Below are 15,634 nucleotides of genomic sequence, written 5' to 3'. Positions count from 1 at the left end.
TTCCTTTGCACTTTAAATTTGTCAATATTTCAGTGATCCCAGGGCTTTTTGCCTCTGACAGAAGCAACATTCAATAACGTGAATACAGAGTAAAATGAAAGAACGCTTTCTGGCCAATTCCAGTCTGAAAGAATTTTCACAGAAACCTAAATCTTGGGAAAGGGCAAACCCAACTCCTTCTAGGAAGGAATGTTCTCACAAAAGGTTTATGCTTGTTTTACCAGGGCTGTTCAGTAACAGAATCAATGCTGGAGGAAGTCAAGGACATAAACTTTTCCTTTTGACTCTGTGAATTCAGAGTGTGAGAAGATTTTTAAAAGCTCACAAGCCTAAATGATCCAAAGTTATACTCTCAGAAGAACATTCATTTACTTCTTTAGAGAAAAACAATTTCTGTACTTTAGGAATGCAATTAAAATATATTCGTTTCTACCTCAAATGAAATGTCTCATAGTCAATAGTCTGCTTTGAAAACTGAAAAGTTAAAAATGACCTTGGCTAGTCTGAAAGCTTCTATTTCCTAACTTCTCTAAAATAGGTGGGGATTTTTTTTGTTGTTGTTGGTCTTGTTCTTTTCTTTCCTCATTTACTCTGCACACCAGTGCTAGTTGAGAGGTCAAATACTGACCGCAAACATTCTTCGAATTATAGTTAGATCTGTTTATACTGACACAAGCTAAAGCTTTATGACTTGTAAATATTTGGGCCATGCCACACATAAAACACCTGACATGAGCAATGTGAAGATAGAGCAGGAACCATTTTTAAATGATGCCATTTAATTAAGAAAGCACTACTAAACAGGAGGTTAAACAAATAGTATGAATAGACAAGTATTGCTGCTCTGCTTAAAATATTATATTAACATTTTAGAAAATGGTTGATAAGTGGCTGGTTCACAAAAGTTTGACCAAATCCCTTTAGATTATACATGGATGGCCTCTATCTTCTCAATGGTTTCTATTTCTAAAGATCGCCAATTTTGAATATAAGGAGGCTGATTCATAGTGAGTTAGGGAGGGGGAGCATGGGAGGAATAGACGAACTCTAGATAGGGCAGAGGGGTGGGAAGGGAAGGGAGGGGGCATGGGGTTAGAAATGATGGTGGAATAAGATGGACATTATTATCCAAAGTACATGTATGAAGACACAAATTGGTGTGAATATGAATATACTTTGTATACAACCAGAGATATGAAAAATTGTGCTTTTTATGTGTAATAAAAATTCTGATGTATTCCACTATCATATATAAATTTTAAAAAATCAATAAAAATTTATTTTTTAGTTGTAAAAAAAGATTGCCAATTTTGAAATTTGGAACAAGGGAATATATTTTCTCATAGAAATAATGTTGTGAATAGTGTTTAGACTATTTCCTAGACTATAAAATAAATGAAATATTGTATATATATATGACATATATAATAAAAAATAATAAACCAAACAAAACCAAACAAAACTCCCCTAAATCCTAAGTGTAAAAAAAGACATTTAAAATACATAACTCTAAGTTTAAAAAAACACACTTGGAAAGATGAGTCAGTTCCAGAAATGTGCTCTATGACATTATGTCTACTGTTGACAATACTATATCGTACACTTAAGTGTTTAAGAGGGTAGATCTCATATTGTTCTTACCACAATAAAAATAAATAACACTTTAAAAAAACAATTAGTTATCCTTTGCATGTCATAATATTAATGATCAAGCAAAGTTTTAAAAACCTAAATGAATAAAAAGATTTTTAAAAAATCTCAAAACTGTTTTAAAGCCAATTTAATTCAAAGCTTTATAAATACTGTCAGGGGGCTGGGGATGTGGCTCAAGTGGTAGTGCGCTCGCCTGGCATGCGTGCGGCCCGGGTTCGATCCTCAGCACCACATACAAACAAAGATGTTGTGTCCGCCGAGAACTAAAAAATAGATATTAAAATTCTCTCTCTCTCTCTTTAAAAAAAATAAATACTGTCAGGTTTATATCTAATTTCATCACAAACTGTTCGGTTTTACCTTTTTCTTGACTGAGGACTGTTGTTACTAACACTACTTTCAACATTTTAAACTATAATTAGGATTAGTTTCCATTTATATATTAATTTTTAGTTACAGAGCAACAAATATCCCACAACTCCCTAAATTGAAGACTTGATTTCTGACCTGGTTTTACTATGCCACGTACAACCCCCAAGGTCTTGTCAGTATAGTTTCTCCCCCCTTCCTTCCCCGCTCCCTTTCCCCCTTTCTTTCTTGCTTCTTTGTTTAGTGTTGAGGATTGAATTCAGGGCTTCATGTATGCTAAGCATGTGTCCTACCACTAAGCTACACCCCCTAGCCCCATATGTCAGTGCAGTTTCCTGAGGACTTGAGGTAGAGTTGGCCGGAAGGCTTATGAAACTAACTTCCTGGGTCCCCTCCAGACCTGTTACATCAGAATTTGAGATAAGGTCCAGAAATCTATGCTTTAATAAACTCCTCAGGTATTTATAAAGATGTCCAGTGCTAATTTCTGAGATTAATAACAGTTGTCCGGGTTGAATACCCCTAATCTAAAAATCCAAAATCTAAAATGTGCCAAAATCCCAAACTTTCTGAATGCTGATCTGATTCCACAAAGTGGAAAATTTCACACCTGACCTCATGTGAGGGGTCACAGCCAAAACACAGGGGCACTAAAAATACTGCATAAAATTACCATAAGGCTATACATATACGAAACATAACTGAATCTTGTGTTAAGACTTGGGTCTCATCCCCAAGGTATCTCATTACATATATATATAAACATTCCAATATCCAGAAAAATCCAAAATCCAATCCAAAATCCCAAGCATTTAAGATAAGAGAGACTCAATTCATACTATTAACAACAATGATAATTGTTACTTTTGGGGGACTTTACTGGGGATTGAACTCAAGGGGCACTCAACCACTAAGCCACATCCCCAGCCCTTTTTATATTTTATTTTGAGACAGGGTCTCACAGAGTTGCTTAGCAGCTCACTTTTGCTGAGGTTGGCTTTGAACTTATGGTCCTCCTGCCTCAGTCTCCAAAGCCACTGGGATCATAGGCATGCACCACCATGCCCAATGATAACTGTTACTTTTATTGAGCATCCACTAGATGTTAGTTATTAGTCTAAGCTCTTAACATATATTCACTCATTTAACCTCACATGATTTCAAGAGGTTGGTACTTCTATTATTGCCATTTTATAGATGAGGAAACAGACACAGAGGAGTAAATACAAGAACCACTGTTCTAGCCTTAAAATGTCTTCATGGGTATCATACAGTTGGACTGGAGAATCAAGGCCTTGTTCTAAGAAAGGGTTTCAGATCAAATTATCTTCTGCTCCTTTGGTCTGGGCTAATTTAATCATGTATTCATCTGAAGTTCAGTGGAACTGGTGGTAGGAAGAGGGAAATGCTTAAAATGAAAGGCAGATATAGTAGGAAGGAATTGAAAGGGATCTTCTATTTTAAAAAGGACATTGGGCTCTGCCCTACCTTTCAGCTTCTAGGAAAGCACAAAGACTAGAGCTCTCTGGACAAGTACTGAACAGGGAGGATGCTGTCCATGTGGTTACATGGTGAATCTCAATTGCCTGCTCACTAACCAAAAGGGAAAGAGCCAAAGCAGGAAGGGATGCGGGAAGGGGCTTATTTCATTGCCATCACAGGAAAGAAGTGATCTCTTGTTGGCTTATCCATATACATAGCTATCCATCCACCCACCTGTCTGCCCATCTAATATTTATTGAAGTCCTATTGTGTACTAGGCAGTGGGATTCTATTTACTGGAGTTTCAGAGATGAAAAAGAGAATTCTGGTCCCCTAAAGAGCTCACCAATTACAAAGACATATCTAACTAAAGGCCCCGAAACTTAGGATGGCTTGATCCCTTTGGACACCCAAGAGTAGTTTGGTCCCCAGCAATATCAACTGGAAATGATCTCAGTAGAGACTATCTGGATGTGTTTGTTTAATACACCAACCTTCATTTCCCTCTTTAATTTCTTGAATTATGTTTTTGTCTTAGAGACTAAACATAATTTTAGTCACATTTAAATAAATATAAAGCATTCGAGAAATGTGGCAGAGCAGGTCAATAAGTCATCAGTGAATGTAATGGAACATTAAAATGTTTTTAAAAAGTAGAATAAAGCATGGTGCTTTTGAGTTCTCATTCACATGGGTCATCTTTGTATTGCATTATGCCAATAAGCTGATATGCAGGACTTGGAAGTTCAAATCCAGGTAGAGTTCTGCTAAGGTCGGAGGCAAGCAAAAGAGGTGGTTGGATTTTGAGCACAAAGGAAAGCTAAAGTTGATCTTTATTATCCTTTGCCCTTCTCTCTCATTCCAACTGTATAAAAATAGACATGTACAATGATGTGACTTGAGACCACATCTGTTGTCTTGGACATTTAGCCTAAAGCTAAGGCCAGCAGCAAATAAGTAGCACCAAATCTGCTAGAGAGTTGCCAGGACACTCCTCCAGGGCTTGTTGAAAGGCAGTCAAATGGTTCTTCCACATTCACCCCAGGGCTTCATTCTGCCTATAGAGGCAGAAGCCTGGAATTTGTAGGAGTCATAGGACTGAGGAGAGCAAGTATTTGATTTTCCCTTCTCCTTCTTCTTCAGAGGGAAGAAGAGGGAACTGTGCCCTTCATCATGTCAAGTGAAGGGTAGTGGATGCTCCAGAAGAACCATGAATAGGAACTGGAGGTGCCAGCAAAAAGAGCTCACTGCCTCATTCTCTGAAAGGTGATTGCTGAGTCACAGCAACGTACAGGCTCATCTTGGTGCACTAAGAAAGATTTCTGTTTGAGAGAGAGTCCTTGGGGTAGCTTCATATGTCCCTTGAAGTCCTAAGTGAAAAGAGACTGGTGCCTGCTATTTTTGTGGCTGGAGATCACATGGGACAGCCCACACTTAGAGCGTATATTGGGACAAGAATGTGTGTGCCTCCCATGAATCAAGGCTATATCTCAGAAGGTAACCTGGCTGGAACCATCTTTTTTTTTTTTAAAGAGAGAGAGAGAGAGAGAGAGAGAGAGAGAGAGAGAGAGAGAGAGAGAGAATTTTTAATATTTATTTTTTAGTTCTCGGCGGACACAACATCTTTGTTGGTATGTGGTGCTGAGGATCAAACCTGGGCCGCACGCATGCCAGGCGAGCGCGCTACCGCTTGAGCCACAGCCCCAGCCCTGGCTGGAACCATCTTGATGGAGCCCTGCCCAAAGGGCTGTCTGCACAGAGCAAGAGGGTCCAGAAATAGGGAACTAAGTGGTAACACCTGGGAGCAAGGCCAAGCATGTGCTGCTGAAGCCAGGTGTAGTATACATTCCCAATGTCAAAGCCACATGTTGTCAACCAAAGTCACCATCAGCATTAGGTTGCCTGCCACACCAAAGGCATCAACAGCCAAGGGACTGGCTGCCTGAGGTTCATGATTATAGAACATGCTGTGCAAGAGCTTCTTTCTCTTTTCTATGACCAGATTCTGGAGCTCTTTGACATTAGGTAACAGCACTTCACACGGGGCTGAGGACACAGTAGATGTTTCATAAATGTTTCCTCCAAAAATAATTGAGTATTTGAACTAGCAAATAGAAACTATAAATAGATGTTTGTAACAAAATTCACAGTAATATAAAAATAAACAGAGGGAATACTTATTTTAGTTTGTTTCTTTAGGAACCAGATATCATTTCTTTTTGGTCCTGCTTGCCCAGTAAAAACAACAACAACAACAAAACCTTTTGCCCTGAATTTAAGACATATATTTTGCTTTTTTGTCTCTTTCAAGTCTGACTTATTTCATAAAGTTTTTTTTTTTTTTTTGTACCAGGGATTGAACCCAGGGGGTGCTTAACCATTGAGCCACATCCCCAGCCCTTTTTTAGTTTTTATTTTGAGATACAGTCTCACTAAGTTCCTTAGGACCTTGCTAAGTTGCTGAGGCTGGCCTTGAACTTTGTGATCCTCCTGCTTCAGCCTTCTGAGTTGCTGGGATTCCAGATGTGTACCACTGCTCCTGGCTTCATAAAGATTTTAAAGTGGAGAAGACATTAGGTATCAGCAAGATTCAATTCCTTTATTTTAAAGAGGATGTTCTAGTTTGGATAAGTGTTCTCCCAAAGACCCATTGTCAAAGGCTTGGTCCCTAGCCAGTGGCACTAATGGGAAGTGGGGGAACCTTTAAGAGGTGAGATCTAGTTAGATCTAGAAGTTAGGTCACTAGGGGTATGTCCTTGAAGGGGATACTGGGACCTTGCCTGGCCCCTTCCACTCTCTGTTTCCTGGTTGTCATGAGGTGAGCAGCTTTCTCACTGTGCACTCCAGCCAGTATGTGCTGCCTCTCCAAAGGCCCCAAAGCAACAGGGCCAATTGACCATGTACTGAAACTTTCAAAATTGTGAGCCAAATAAACTTTTCTTCCTTACCAGTTGATTACCACAGCACTGGAAAATTCACTAACACAGAGGAGAAAGCCAAGATCCAGTCAGGCTGTACCCAGGGCCATATAGCCAGAGCAGCAGGGATAAGACATTGACTGGCTGATATGCCATTTTTTATGACATACCAGATCTTCTCAGCTTGTTTGAGAGTTCAGTAATATACAACATCTGTGTTAGGGAGATGCCTTCAGCAATAGTTGGGGAAAATGAACTGTAGAAAATGCTATTTGTAGGTTAGAAGAACAAATACATGGGGCTGGGGATGTAGCTCAGTGGTAGAGTGCTTGCCTAGCATCTGTAAGGCACTGGGTTGATCCTCAGTGCCACATAACAAATAAGTAAATAAAATAAAGGTATTGTGTCCACCTACAACTAAAAAAAAATTGAAAAAGGAACAAATTACATTAAATATGATTTGAAAGATTTTGGCTAATCAATTGCAAGCCTTACTATGTTAAAGCATGTTAGGATCTTAATCTTATCCTGGACAGACAGGAACTATTTTAGGCTCTTTTGGCCATATGGTCTCTATCGCAACTACTCAACTCTGCTGTGTTGTGCAAAGGCAGCGTTAACAATATATAAATAAATAGTCATGGCTATATTTCAATAAAACTTTATTTATGAAAACAAGTGGTCAGCTGGATTTGTCCTGACGGGGGAATTTGCAATTTCTACTCTAATAAATTATCCCTAGAGGGGAAATCAAGGATGTAGAATCTATTCCTGTTTGCCTTCTTGTTCTAAAGAAATTACAGTTATCCAAGTTCAGCACTTTATATTAAAAAAAAAAAACAAACCACACACAGCACCAAGAAAAAACAAGGAAATGTGAACAGCTGCAACGGGAACAGACTGTCTCACACTGTTTCCCTCGCAGACAGGCCTGCTCCCTTCCAGCCTTTGGCACTGGGTCAGACATGACCACACACAGCTACATGGACACGCTGCATTCATCTGTTTCAAGGAGTGTCAGCACAGTTCCCTTAGGAGGCCACATTCTACATTTCACATGAGTTGTTTCAAACAAAGTAGAGAGCAAATTTAGTTCAAGTCTCTTGAGGTTGGACTTTCAAACGTAAACATAAAATCAGTTAATATGTCACTTTTTATTTACATTCAAAGCACTAAAATCAAATTTCTTTTTTTTTTACATACCCCATTAGGTCTCACTCTCTTCTGATTTCTTAGTCCTCAAATAGAAGCCTTTGTTTGCCCATAGTATATTTGCATATTTATCAAGATTAACATTTAAAATAGAAAGGGGGGCAAGAAGTTATAACAATCCCTAAGTTTGGTGTATTAACTTTTTATTTTTCACACTGAGAAAACGAAATCTAAGGACCGGAATGTATATCAGTTGAAATAAGCTCATACCATTTTCAAGTAGACTATAGGCATGGGACAAATAATAAAAGGGGTTGGAGAGTTGCAGAGAGGTTTCTTAGCAACCATTTATTTTGCAGACACTGAAGAAATTTGCTGCTGGAAAAGATTCAAAGTTTGTAAGAGTCAAGTATTTAGCTGCAAAGGATGCGCATGAATGAAATGTGTCTGTGATCCTAATAAAACAGATAACAGCATGCACAATATTACCCTGTGTGACAACAATGAGAATTGAAATGACTTGCTCTCGAGAAAGACTATTCTATTAGGAACTTTCCTCACAGTTTCTGTGAATCATCTGAAAAGAAGCTGGGTGAACAGGAACAAAGTTTCAATGTCACCTTTTTTTCAGTGAACTGAAAAGATCAGTCATTGATATGTAACAGTATTTTTTATATACATTTAAAATCTAGCAAAATGTTAGGGAAATGTGATTTAATACTAAATATAGGGGGGCTGGGGATGTGGCTCAAGCGGTAGCGCGCTCGCCTGGCATGCGTGCAGCCAGGGTTGGATCCTCAGCACCACATACAAACAAAGATGTGTCCGCCGAGAACTAAAAAATAAACATTAAAAAAACTCTCTCTCTCTCTCTCTCTCTCTCTCTCACTCTCTCTTAAAAAATACTAAATATAGGGAACTAATACTCAACTACTATCTGGAGTTGATTTTCTGAAGTTGTATACTGGAGAAAATCTTCTGAGATCTAAACATCTATTTTTTCCTACTCAAGTTTACATATAAACTTGTTATATGAGAAGGCAGATGTGGTGGTATATGCTTTGTAGTCCCAGCTACTCTGGAGGTTGATGCAGGAGGATAACTCACTAGAGCCCATGAATTTGGGGCCCAGCCTGGGCAACACAATGAGACCCTGTCTCTTAAAATAAAAACAAAAAAAAAATACTTTTTTGAAGATCTCTGGCATCATTAAAAATGATATAGTTCAAAGATAGTATGATAGGTAACACAGGTGTGAAAGAAACTCACTGCAAAATATATAATGGCACTTTCAAAAATTTAAGGAGCTACCATTAAACTCTAGGAAGAATTTATTTAACCTGTTCATCTTACAAATCCAAGAATGATTATATATTATTTTGATATTACAATTTACAAAAAGAAATCAAAATACCCAGACAATTTTTCTTTTCTCTTTCTCTTTCATATCAGGGATTGAACCCAGGGGTGCTTAAACACTGAGCCACATTCCCAACCCTTTTTATTATTATTTTTTTTTGAGACATGGTCTTGCTAAGTTGCCCAGGCTGGCCTTGAATTTATATTCCTCCTGCCTCGGCCTCCCAAGCTGTTGGGATTACAAAAAAAGGTGACACTGTGCCTGGCCCATTTTTCTTTATCGGAGTTAAAAAAAAAAGAAAGATGCCTATTTTATCAGCATCAAAAGCTGTTTTTCTTAAAAAAGTTGTTTTTCCTAAAAACTTACATTCCATTAAATTTCCAAATCAACTTAATTTTTAAATAGTTGAGGAAAGCACTCAAATATTAATCATGAGATGAGTCCCCATGTTCCCAGAGAGCATTTTATATGAAGGGTGTACTTTCAGTTTCTTTGAACATGATCATTAGAATTTGTATTATTGCTAAGTTTCTCTTCAAATGTTCAGAAAACATGTAAACAGTCAAGTTTTACAAATTCCAAACTAAATTTATTTCTCATTTAAAAAGTGTGTCAAACCCATAAATAAAGCAGCAATGAGTCCCTGCCTGGAATTTAGATTGTCCCAGGCTAGGGTCCAGTTTACACTGCATAATTTGAGTTTAAAATGGACATGTACTTAGTGGCTGGAAGCTCTTGAGTTAGATGTCCCAGGAAAGCTAATAACATAGCAGTGAAATGCTAGTTTAAGTCAAGTTTTAGTAAAATTGTGATGGGGAATATGTCCTTACTTAAAGTTATAAAAAGGGGCTCAGGTGGCCCAGTGATATGTCCCTCTAAGTAAATCCAATCATTAGTTTTCTTCTGACAATAAATGAGAAAACTGAAAGATCAGTACATCCAGGCCAATTCAAGATTTCCTGAAAAAGTTGCAAAATGCTTTTGAATCATGACAGCAGAAACACCCATAAGGAGGCCCTTGTTTGGTTTAAGTTTTATCTTTCTGTTTACAGGGTTGCTTTAGTTTCAGTCTTATTAGAATACTGCCCTTACCGGGATTTATTTTTGAATCCAAGAAATTAAGACTTGCTTGACCTCCTAGTTCAATCTAAAAAGACTGCCCCTTTGGTGGCTTAACAATATAAGCCAGTGTGGTGCATTTCAGCTCAGTTGGCAGCTTTTTTTGAGAAACTCAAACAGTGGCCTTGGATGACCTAATTTGACTGTTTTTTAGGTCTTTTTAGTTGGCAAAAAGCTCTAAAATTAAGTCATAGAAGAGACAAATCACATTGCCCACTCTTGAGCAAGCAAAAGAAAGCAGAAGAAAAATAACTAGTTAGATGAAAGGATATATAGGCAGACAGCATTTTGTTCTAATAAAACCTTCTGAGATAATGTACTTTTTAATACCAGAGACAAGAGTGTGCCTAATTGTGAGAAATTCCCACTATGATATGAACTTCCTTTCTATTTTTTTTAAAAAAGCATTATAACCTCATTTTCTGGTTGCTCTTAAGCATCTCCAATTATTAGTAAATGACATTTACACTAAATGAATATTCCCCTATTAATTTTCTGCTTTCAAAGAAGTAATATAATATTAATGTTACATTGTGTGTTATATGTTTATTTACCTTTGGTTTTTGATATGGCTTTTATTTTGCATAGGTAGACACTAAGCATTTGTATGAGTGGCTATAGCCAAAATGAATTTCTGTAAGGAGAGTAAAAAAGAGAACAAAGCCTGGCAGAAGTGACTTTTATGGAATGATGTGTAAAAGGTCACAAAGAGAAGAAAGCACTCATATTTTTGGATTGTAAAAATAACTGTAATTCACCCCATCAAACATTCTATAACTGAGTGTATCACATCTCTTCGTAAGGGGAAGACCCTTCTTTCTTGGAGAATAGCATAAAGAAGAATCAGTGCTTGTTGTACTTTGAAAGCTTTTTGAAAATTCCTTTGCCTTCTTATAAAGTTGACTATGAGGCCATTAAAAAGCAATAGTATTTAGTGGGAAACATGGATACATGGGACAAGCTGATTCATTAATCTTGGTATTCTAGAGTAAGTTCCAAACTATAATTCAAGAAGTAATTCATCTGGAATGGATGAAGAAAATGTGGTATATATACACAATGGGATATTACTTAGTCTTAAAGAAGAATGAAGTTATGGTATTTGCTATTAAATGGGTGGAGCTAGAGAATATCATGCTAAGCAAAATAAACCAATCCCAAAAAACTGAAGGCTGAATGTTTTTTCTGATATGCAGATGCTAATTCACAATAAGTGGGTGTGGCTAGAAAAGAATAGAGGAATTTTAGATTTGGCAGAGGGGAGGGAAAGGAGGGGAGAAATTATGGGGATAGGAAGGCTAGTAGAATGCATCAAGTATCATTAACCCATATACATATATGACTATACAACTGGTGTGATTCTACATCATGTACAACCAGAAGAATGAGAAGTTATACTCCATTTATGTATGATGTGTCAAAATGCATTCTACTGTCATGTATAACTAATCAGAACAAATTAAAAAAATGAAAGGGAGATATTTTTCCTCATATAAACAAAAGCTGAAGAAATACATCACCACTAGATCAAACTTAGAAGAAATTTAAAAAGTAGTTCTTTAAGTTGAAGGAAAAAATTGCTAGGCAGAAACATAAGAATCAAGGAACATTTAAAAAAAGCTCATTAGCAAATCTACATATATACTCAAACTCAGAACACTTACAGTGTAAAGACATAAAACCAAACTGTTATTTAAAATGAATGTTAAAAGATAAATCTAAAATCATTATCACTGTCATAATTTGTTAATGGACATGAACCATGAAAGATATAAAATGTGTCAATAAAAACAAGTTGTTGGAAAAAAGAGAAGTAATTCATCTGAACAAATACAGAAACTAGAGGGACTCTTGTAGTCAATATGTTCAGAGTAAAATCACACATTCCTTTTAAAAAGATGTAGAACATATAACTTGGGACCCAGGAAGAGCAATTAAAGGAGATGGAACCAAGGTGAATTCCCTTCTATGATTAGACAGCCTTATTCTGAGAATTTCTTTTTCCTACTATGTAATTACTAACCACAAAGCATGAATAGTGGATGAATGGACAAATGAAATGTGGCAGTCTTAAAAAGGAAGAGAATTCTGACACGTGTTGCAACATGGGTGAACTTTGAGGGCATTATGTTAAGTAAGTCACAAAAAGACAAATGTTGTGTGGTTTCACTTATATTGAAGTTCTTAGAGTAGTAATATAGACAGAGAAAAAAGTAGAATGGTTGGGCTGGGGATGTGGCTCAAGCGGTAGCGTGCTCGCCTGGCATGCGTGCGGCCCGGGTTCGATCCTCAGCACCACATACAAACAAAGATGTTGTGTCCACCAAATACTAAAATAAATAAATAAATATTTAAAAAAAAAAAAAGTAGAATGGTTGTTGCCAGCGGCTAAGGAGAGAAGATGAATGGGGAGTTAATGTTTAATGGAGTCAGTTGGGGAGGACCACTGGATGGTGGGGATGGTCGTGGAACAATGTGAATGTATTTAATGCTGTTGAACTGTATATGTAAAAATGGTTAAAATGCTGAAGTGTGTGTTAGGTATATGTTATCATCATAAAAAAGACCAAAGCATTGATATTATATTAAGCAAAACTTGCCAAAAAAGTTGTATACTTTGGGAAATGGCAAATATGTACTTAAATGAGCTAAAACATATTGCTCTAAGAATGTGTCCTTGTTGGAAAATACACAAAAATCATGTGATTTATAACGTTTTCAAATGAAAAAGACAATTTGGGCTTCTTCCACAACCACACACTGCTTAACAAAACAGTTCTTTTTTTAAATATTTATTTTTTAGTTGTAGTTGGGGCATTGGAGAGGGCACCAGTGTGGCTTTGGTGTGTTGGTGTTAAAACAGATGGACAACACCAGGAGGCATTGTGCTGCTGTATTGCAGTGTGAGCAATGCATCACAAATGACATTATGTCATCCACAGGACACCAGAATCCAAAGGACACCAAAGGAACTTCCAATAGTGCTTCATCTCCCTCTGTCCCTGGCACTAAGAATTGAACCCAGGGGTGTTCTATCACTGAGCCACATCCTCAGCCCTTTATCTTTTTTTATTCTGAGTCAAGTCCTTACTAAGTTGCCCAGGCTGGCCTTGAACTTTTGATCCTCTATGCAGTAAGCTTTTTTTGCTTTAGTAATCTAATCACCAATTACATTTTTTTAAATAAAGCAATTTTAAGGTTTCCTACAAAAATAATCGTAATTAGATGGGCATTACATTTTCTATGAAAAAGTATGTAACAAATACTAACAGCTGTTCCTCTGAACAGATGGTGGGTGAATGCTTAACACTTGGTTGTCAAAGTTTGGCAGTGAGAGATAAATGTGTCATTTAACAATATTTTGTAACATTGTTGACTTACAAAGTAAACGTTTATTCTGTAATAGGAAAATTTCTACAAGAAACTGAGAAGACTGAGAACTATCACCAAATATTTGCAAAATGCTTTTTAAATCTGAAAATCAAAATCATCAAGCAAAAGTTAAAAAAATTAAAAAAGTATCCATCATCTGGCCATCCAATGTATGAAATACAAGTTCTAATCCATAACTGATATGAAATATCATGAAAAAACATAGACCACACTGTAACATCAGTTCCCAAGAGAGTCTAATGACGGACAGGGTAACAATACATTATATTAAATTTGTGTAATTTGTTCTCATACCTGGAGAATTAATTTGGGGCAAAATCAATTTTCCATGTTATTAGGGGTTAAATTCTGTCTTCCCCAAATTTATGTTCACCTAGAATCTCAGAATGTGAACGTATCTGGAAATAGCAGTTTTTCAAATGTAATTAATGACGATAAGGTCATATTGGATTAAAATGGGCTCTAAATCCAACAACACATAATATTATGTACTGACTCAGAAACATATAAGGACACAGGAGAATGACATGTGATGATTGAAGGCAGATAGGAGTGATGTGATTGTAAGTCAAGGAACACTGAGGATGTGGGCAACCACCAGAAGCTGGAAAAGAGATGGAAGGATTCTTTCCTGGAGCCTTTGGCAGCTGCTGACACCTTCATTTAGGAGTTTCTAGGCTGTACAACTATGAGAGAATAAATTTCAGTTTGTGATGCATTATTTTGGGAAGCCCTAGCCAATTAACACCCATGTCAAATTGTACTTTACTAAAACTGATGTGCATATTTCATTTGCAGACCACCTCAACACCAGTGCTTGAAATTTTTAACCGCAGAATGGTACAGGCAGAGTCAAGTAGTTCCTCTTCAGGCCTCTGTATTTTTCCCCACAAATGAGGAGTATGTTATATGTGCCAGGGTGGAAGTGGTTAGGCAGTAAATATTTAGAGATTTCTGGATCCATTTCTAACTAAAGATTCAACTTGATGTATTTTACTAGAATTCAAATCAGAAAACATTTCCTCCTCTGTGGAACCAGTGTGCTTCTCCTTTTTAAAACGTGACACATAATAATTGCACACATTTATGGAGTATGGTATAATGCTTTGATATATGTATATATTAAATAACAATCAAACTAAATAAATGTATTTTTCACCTCATACATTTATCATTTTTTGTGGTGAGAACATTCAAAATTCTCTCTTCTAGCTATTTTGAAATTCAATACAATATTGTTAACATAATTACTCTATTGTGCAATAGATCACCAGCACTTATTTCTCCAATAGTAACTCTGTACCCATTCACCAACCTCTCCTCATCCCTCCATCCCCTACCCTCTCCAGCTTCTCATAATGATCATTCTGCTCTCTGTTTCTATGAGGTCAGTTTTAGACTCTACATTTGAGTGAGGTCATGTGGTTTTTGTCTTTTTCTGTCTGGTTTATTTCACTAAACTTAAAATGTCCTCCAGATTCATCCACATTGCTACAAATGACAGGAATTTCCAAATTGCAGTAATTTTGTTTCCTCCAAACAAATTCTAATAATACTTTTTAAAGTTCTGAGCTTATTATTTTAAAAACATGGCTACAAAGAAATAAAGTCCTAGATGCTCTTTACTCATCTCTAGGAACTTACTCCTGTTTCTTCCTGTCAGCTTAAAAATTATGGCCTTAAACTTAGTTATTAAGAGTGTTAATTCACAGGCATAAGATAAATATAATAAGGATAATTCATAAAATGGCTCAGTGGGATTAAGTAACTTTAATCAAGCCATGGTCTACAAAACTATGCTACTTGGTATTGCTACTCTAATCCTTAAAAAAGAATTAATTTTGATTCTGTAAAAAAATTAATGCAAAACCACAAAACTCAACTCAAAGTGGATCAAGGACTTAGGAAGTAAACCAGAGACACTGTGTCTATTAGAAGAAAAAGTAGGTCCAAATCTCCATTATGTTGGATTAGGCCCCAACTTCCTTAATAAAACTTCTATAGTGCAAGAATTAATATCAAGAATCAATAAGTGGGATGGATCCAAACTGAAAAGCTTCTTCTCAGCAAAAGAAACAATCAGTGAGGTGAATAGAGAGCCTACATTTTGGGAGCAAACTTTTGCCACATGCATGTCAGATAGAGCACTAATCTCCAGGATATATAAAGAACTCAAAAAACTTAACAA

At 36.7% G+C, this 15,634-nt stretch overlaps 1 protein-coding gene across 7 annotated transcripts in view; it reads right to left on the bottom strand.

Moving 5' to 3' along the window:
- Nucleotides 1-15,634, bottom strand: part of Cask (calcium/calmodulin dependent serine protein kinase) — a 349,943-nt gene that overhangs the window by 65,120 nt on the left and 269,189 nt on the right. The window lies entirely within an intron of this gene.

Source organism: Urocitellus parryii, chromosome X (genome assembly GCF_045843805.1).
Source record: "Urocitellus parryii isolate mUroPar1 chromosome X, mUroPar1.hap1, whole genome shotgun sequence".
NCBI lineage: Eukaryota > Metazoa > Chordata > Mammalia > Rodentia > Sciuridae > Urocitellus > Urocitellus parryii.
The sequence above is the reverse complement of the archived record's forward strand: the minus strand, read 5'-3'. Positions and strand labels throughout refer to the sequence as shown.